The following is a 6,310-nucleotide window of genomic DNA, read 5'->3' as shown; positions in this document are numbered from 1 at the left end:
TGGATGCTGGGTGCCCAGACTGCTCCCCATATCAGCAGGGTGAGAACTGGGACAGGTCCCATGGACACTGGCTGACCACAGATAACGGGGCGATGCTGTTTGTTCCTGTCATGTGTCTCCTTTCTCCCCACACAGGGAGGTGTCTGCCCAAGCCCCTGCGCCCACCCTGCAGTTTGTGGCAGAAGCTGCCAGGCTCCAGCCAGTCCCGTTCCTGCCCACGGCCGACGGCTCCTGTCACCTTGTCATTGGGCTGGGCAGAGGCTGAGGAGACAGGGAGAACAGTCCCCATGAGGACAGGACTCTCTGGCCTGGCTACCCAGGGCCCCTTCTGGCCCCAACACCCCGGACTCTGACACCAGCCAACAGACGGACAAAAGGCAGGAGCCGAACTCCCCCCAGGGCAGTGCCGGAACAACAGGCTCTTACACTGGATCTGATCTTCAGCAGCCGGGCTGCTCCGCTCTGGGCCGGGTTCCCTGTGTGGAACGAGAGCTGCGTCAGTCCCACGTGCGGCAGCTGGTGCTGGGGCCCTGCTGCCGTGAGTGATGGGGCAGCAGCACCATCGCCATCACTAGGGCGGGGGGGTTAGGAGGCTTCCAGACAAGGGTCAGGCCCCGCAGAACCCCAGGAGAATTTGCATTGTGGGTAGCCGGGGGGTACGGCCCAGGTCAGCTCCCCAGGGTGGAGTCCCAGACAGGGCAGCAATGGTCCCCCCCAGACCTGGGCATCACCTGGGGAGCAGCCCCAGAATGGAGCTGGGGGTCAGGGCGAGGTTCCCTCCTCCCTGTGAGTCCTGCAGCGCGACACAACTACCGAGAGAAAGAAAAGAGGGTTAGGGAAGCTCAGCGCACGTCACGGGCTGGGGCGACTGTCGGGGCCTGGCGGTGTGCACCTCTGCCCCCGATGTGCTGCACCTCCCCCTGGTCTGTGGGGTCTAGCTACCCACAGAGCCCTGCAGCCGCAGATCCACGGAGGCAGCACAGGGCAGTGGTTAGTGCCGGGGACAGACGCCCAGAGACCTCAGTGCTGGGCGATCTCAGACCAGTCAGTTCTGCTCCCCGTGCCTCAGCCAGGTTACAGCTGGGTTAGAGCCTTTCACTGCCATTGGAGTGAGATTTAAGATTTCAGAGCGATGCTCTGGAACAGCCGCCCATCTCAGCTCATGCTCCACCCCACTGGCACCTACCTGTCTTCATGAGAAAACAGCCCAGCAATGCCAGAGCCAGGCCGGCCATGATGGCGAGTCCCACAATGGGTCCCAGTCCTAGAAAACCATTGGAAGAGCCGGGAACAGAGAGAAAAGCAAGGGATTAGGCTGGGGCAGAGGAGCCCAGGGACTGAAGTGGGTGGGGCTGGGAGCATCCAGAACACAGAGGCAACACAAAAGGGATCGAGGATGAAGGGTGAACCCCAGGGGTGGGGATACAGGATGGGGGAGGGGGGTGAGCCCCAGGGGCAGGGATCCAGGACCAGGGATGAGCCCCACGGGCCAGGGACACTCGAACCAAGACCCCTCCTCCCTTTATGGGATCTCATTAATTAGATCTCTTACAGGGCACCAAATTTCTCCATCCTGGTTCTGCTTTGATTCAAGGTTCCCACAGGCCTCCTTCTGTGGCCTGCGGAAGCTGCCTGTAACTTTCCCCCTTAGGAGAGGAATATCACAGCCCCCTTTCTGGGCTCTGAGCTGACATCTTGGGGAGGGAGTTCCCCTCCTGGGAGTCAGGAGTCCCACAGCCCTCGTTCCCAGGGCTGCAAGGGATCATTGAGGCCAACTTCAGCCCTCGCTCAGCTTCTCTGCGCCAGTCCCTTTTAACCCAGGCCGACCATCTAGGATGACCAGATAGCAAGTGTGAAAAATGGGGACACATTTTTCCCCCGTTGGGGGGGCGGGGGAGAAAATTGGCGTATATAAAACAAAGCTCCAAATATCAGGATGGTCCTGATAATATCAGGACTTCTGGTCACCCCACATCCATCCATCTTCTCCTCCCGCCTTTGACTCCCTGGAGGCTTCTGTTATCCCAAGCCTGGACTGACTTAGCCACATAGCCGACCTGGCACAGGGCTGTGATAATGTTCCCTAGCAGGGGAGAAGTGCAGAGAGGGGCAGGACCAGTCACCTCATCACGGGGCCAGTCGCCCTGGGACACCTGGGCTGCCATCACATTTCACAGTGAGATAACAAGTTGGCTTTAGCCATCTCCTTGTGAAATACCCTATTGCTCCTCATGGATTCTTACCCTGCAGCCCCTGCCCATCCAGGTGCCTACAGCAGGGTAATGGTCTCGCCACTGAGAGTGGTGGGTGCTCTCCTGTAATTTCAGATCAGCTCCCCCCCTCCCCCCACACACACAGGGAAATCCCGCAGCCAAACCCTTTATCTTGGGGACATGCCTCCCCTCCAGAGGTGTCACTCCCCGAAGGGCTGGGTCCATCTGTGGGGCAGACACAGAGCGATCACAGATCCCCTCAAACAGCTGATACCCCAATGTAGCATGGCAATGATTGCCAGTGAAATACGTGCGACCAACTCTGGAGCCATCACACAGGGACATGGGAACATTCGATTAACAAAGTAATAAAGCACTCAGTAGAGTGGATAAAGCACTGGACTTGTACTCAGGAAACCCGGGTCCTATTTCAAGTTCTGCGGCTGGGTAACCTCGGGTAAATCATTTCCTCGCCCCATGCCTCAGTTTCCCCATCCGTACAATGGGGATGATGATGCTACTGACCTACTCGGTAAAGGGCTTTGCGATCTATTCATTGAAAGAATTGATCGGCCTGATTACAGCGCTGCGGGTGTGACATTTTTCACAGCCCTGCACGGCATAGCTAGGTCAGTCTAATATTTCAGCTTATACCGGGCCTCGAACTGCACTTGGGTCTGGGTTGATTTTCAAATGTTAAAAAAAGTGGCATGGAAACCCCAGTTTCACAAAAAAAATTCAGACTATTGATGTTTCTGTTTTACAGGATTCAAATAGAGTAATTAAAACAAATATTTCAGTACGTATGCAATACTGACACCTCGGTGGGTCGTCACCAGTGGGGCTTAAACCTGGGACCTCTTGATCTTAATGCATGAGCATGTACTGCCCTAGCTGAAAAGATAAAAGCTTGTTTACCTGCGAGGCACTAGGCTCCTCACGGTCTCGCTGGCGTGTCCACCACTAGAGGGGGACAAAGTGCCAGACCGGGCAGGCAGGGTTACACATATTTGTTCAAATCATAGAATCATAGAATTATAGAATATCAGGGTTGGAAGGGACCTCAGGAGGTCATCTAGCCCAACCCCCTGCTCAAAGCAGGACCAATCCCCAACTAAATCATAAATAAATAAATGCTGAATGCTTGATTTTGCATTTCCCCCCCTTTTTCTCTTTCCCCCATTTTTGGTTTTGCATTTTCCCCCATTCCCCCCCCCCCATTTTTCTAATTTCAAACTTTTTCTCTTCTTTCCCCCCCTCCCCCTTTTTGCCATAGAGTGTGATAATATAAACCATGGCCAGGGTAGGATTTTTGCTTTTCTCCTCTGCTTTTTCTGGGTCCCCCCCCACACACTTCTGCTCTGTAACTTTTCAGAATGGCTCCATGTTTGGAATAATTACCCAGGGGCCAAAGGGAAAATGAGAGTTGGGCCCAGACCCTCCAAGGTATTTAGGCACCTAACTCCCACTGAAATCACTGGGCCCTTAGCGACCACCTGTGCAGATAACCCCCTCAGCGTAGCTTCAGATATAGCGGGGGGAAGAGTGTTTCTGTCGGTGTAGCTAACACTGTCTGGGGACATGGTTTCCTCCACAGGGAGAACAACTGCTTCCGTCGGTGTACGCTGTGTGTCCACGCGGAGACTATGTTGGTAACGGTTCTGCAGTGTAGCCAGAGCCACGCTTTCGTTTTCCCGTTCAGTGAGTTTGCCGGCGTTGGAGATGCTTTGAAAAGTTACAGAGCAGAAAAAAGAGAAAAATAAAAAGGTAAAAATGAAAACAAAAAACCACCCCGGTCATCATTCATTCTGCTGCACTCGGGCAAAAAAAGGGGAATGGGGAGGCAGGGGCAGGGGAAAGAAATTTCAAAAAAAGCTGTGATTTTTTAAAATGGAAATAAAAAAAATTTCCGTTAGGAATGAAACATTTTTGGCTATTTTGGAAAGTTCTCATTTAAAGCAAAATAAAAATGTCAAAAATAACATTTTTCAGTGAAATTTTTTTTTATTAAATCCTATTTTTTTGGTGGAATGTTTTTCAGGCGACATACTTCCAGCAATTCTAGTTCGGCATCGGTTAGTTCACAGCTTTGTTTTCTGAACTCCAGCAAAGCACGTGCAGGAGCAGCTGAATCGCAGCCAAACCGACAAGAATCACACCTGCCACTAGCACCTGTGCAGCAACCACGCTCCGGGCGCAAAGGTTCCTCTATTTACCTGCTACGCCCCCAAAACCCCTTCGCCCTGGGACAGAGGCAAGCATGGAAAACGTCCGCACAAGAGATGGAAGTTTCCCAGAGTGAGGAGTGACTGATGACAGGGGGTTATAACGGAAAGTGATTTCCCCGATTCACCCTTGTGTGATGCCAGCTTGACACCAGGGCAACACACTGATTGCAACAGATGACTGCGATGGAGTGACACCGATGGCAATCTGTGAGTGCACAGAGGTGAGCTGAGCCCCCCGACTCTAGCTGGTGCTGCATTAACGGCCACTATCTGAATCCTCGTCACTTGGGCTGAGATTCTGTGCGAGGGCCAGGACAGGGCACCAGCTCAGTCCCTCTTTGCCCCTCTGCCCAGCAGGGTCTTCACCCCTTGTTAACACTAGCTGAGAGCATTACTGGCCACGAGCACATACCAGGGCTCACTGGGGAGCAGATGGTGGCATGTGGGGCTGCCTGGACATTTTACATTCCCCACATGGAGGTGAGCCCGTGGCCTCCTGCCCACCCAGGCACCTGTGGTGGGGTGAAGTCTCCCCTCTGAGATTGGCATGTGCTCCCCCCTCATCCCAGCCTAGCCCTCCAGCTTTCCTACAGGGAAATCCCACAGCACAGAGCAAACCCATTTACCTTGGGGCGATGCGTCCCCTCCAGAGCCATCACCACCTGTGGGGCAGATACAAAGGGATCACAGATCACTTCAAACAGCCAAAAGCCTCATACAAAGGAGGGCTAGAAGACCAACCTCAAGCAGATTTTTCTCAACTTTTTGATTCACTGAAAATTTCGTGAAAAAAAATTGTTTTCAAGTCAATCTGAAACAAGTTTCCCCACCCTCAGATTTTGTGAAATAGCCAGTGAACCAAAAAAATCAGCTCGTCTTTTGCTGCTCTGTTCCGTACTTGTATTTCATGAAGGTTTTAGTAAAGTAGACCATGATGACACTAATCCTGCCAAATATCTGTGTATCACACGCTGCCCTTCAGAGAAGATTGCGATATTTTGTCTTTTAATTAGTGGGAAAAAACAGCTGTTCCTCACCATGAAACTCAGCAATGGCTAAGAGGATGGTTCTTCCTCACCCAAAATCATGTAAACATTGCCCCAAGGACAGAGTTCTCACCTGGGAAATGTCAGAGAAGGAGAGGGAAGTTTTACATATTAACTCTAGATATCATGGTGTGACCCCAGCCTGTCCCAGCTCCCTGACCCCTCTGCACCAAGCCCACCATTAGTGCATTGCATTACCATCCACATGCAGGTCCCAGGGGTCACTGGAGAGAGAATTGTTCTCCTGGTTATTGTCATCCTTGAACTGGTAGCGGCAGGAAAAGGTCCCTGCACTCTCCCTGGACACTGTATAGGGTGAGTCGTAGACGAGTTTGTTTCCTTCCTTGGGCTGGACAGAAATCTCCTTCCCATTTTGCAGAAGACAATGCGGGTCATGGGGGCGTCCAAAGGGACTAAACACGACAGCACGGCCGTGTCCCCTTGGTGGGCAGACAGCCTGTCCAGGAACAGCCGCGGGGCGGAGAGAGTGCCTGGGGAGCAAACACATCAGTGTTAAACACCTGGGGCCAGATCCCCTGCTGGTGTCAATCAGCAAAGCTGCATTCACTCCTTTGGAGAGGGGCCAATCAACACCAGCTGGGGAATCTGGCTCCATTGACTCCAATGCAATGCTGATTTACACCAGCTGGGATCTGGCCCCTTGGTGGTGTCACTCCCTGAGGCTGTGGTGTCTGGAGGAAAGGACAGGATGCACTGGGAGTGTGCAGAGATTTTAGCCTTTGTTTGTCCCACTTTGGGGCCTGATGTCTCTGTGCAGGCTTCCCTTCCATGCCAGTGCAGTGCTATGGATTACAAGGGTTCG

At 52.9% G+C, this 6,310-nt stretch overlaps 1 long non-coding RNA gene across 1 annotated transcript; it reads right to left on the bottom strand.

The window, feature by feature from the left end:
- Positions 1-3,544: 3,544 nt before the first annotated feature.
- LOC141976563 (uncharacterized) lies at positions 3,545-5,971 on the bottom strand. The gene is made up of 4 exons (XR_012636133.1): positions 5,686-5,971; positions 5,479-5,560; positions 5,068-5,103; positions 3,545-3,938 (listed from the first exon to the last, which is right to left on the bottom strand). It is a non-coding gene; the product is annotated as an uncharacterized LOC141976563 (long non-coding RNA).
- Positions 5,972-6,310: the final 339 nt, after the last annotated feature.

Source organism: Natator depressus, chromosome 23 (assembly GCF_965152275.1).
Source record: "Natator depressus isolate rNatDep1 chromosome 23, rNatDep2.hap1, whole genome shotgun sequence".
Classification (NCBI taxonomy): Eukaryota; Metazoa; Chordata; order Testudines; family Cheloniidae; genus Natator; species Natator depressus.
Note: the sequence above shows the minus strand (reverse complement) of the source record. Positions and strands in the feature narration are given on the sequence as shown.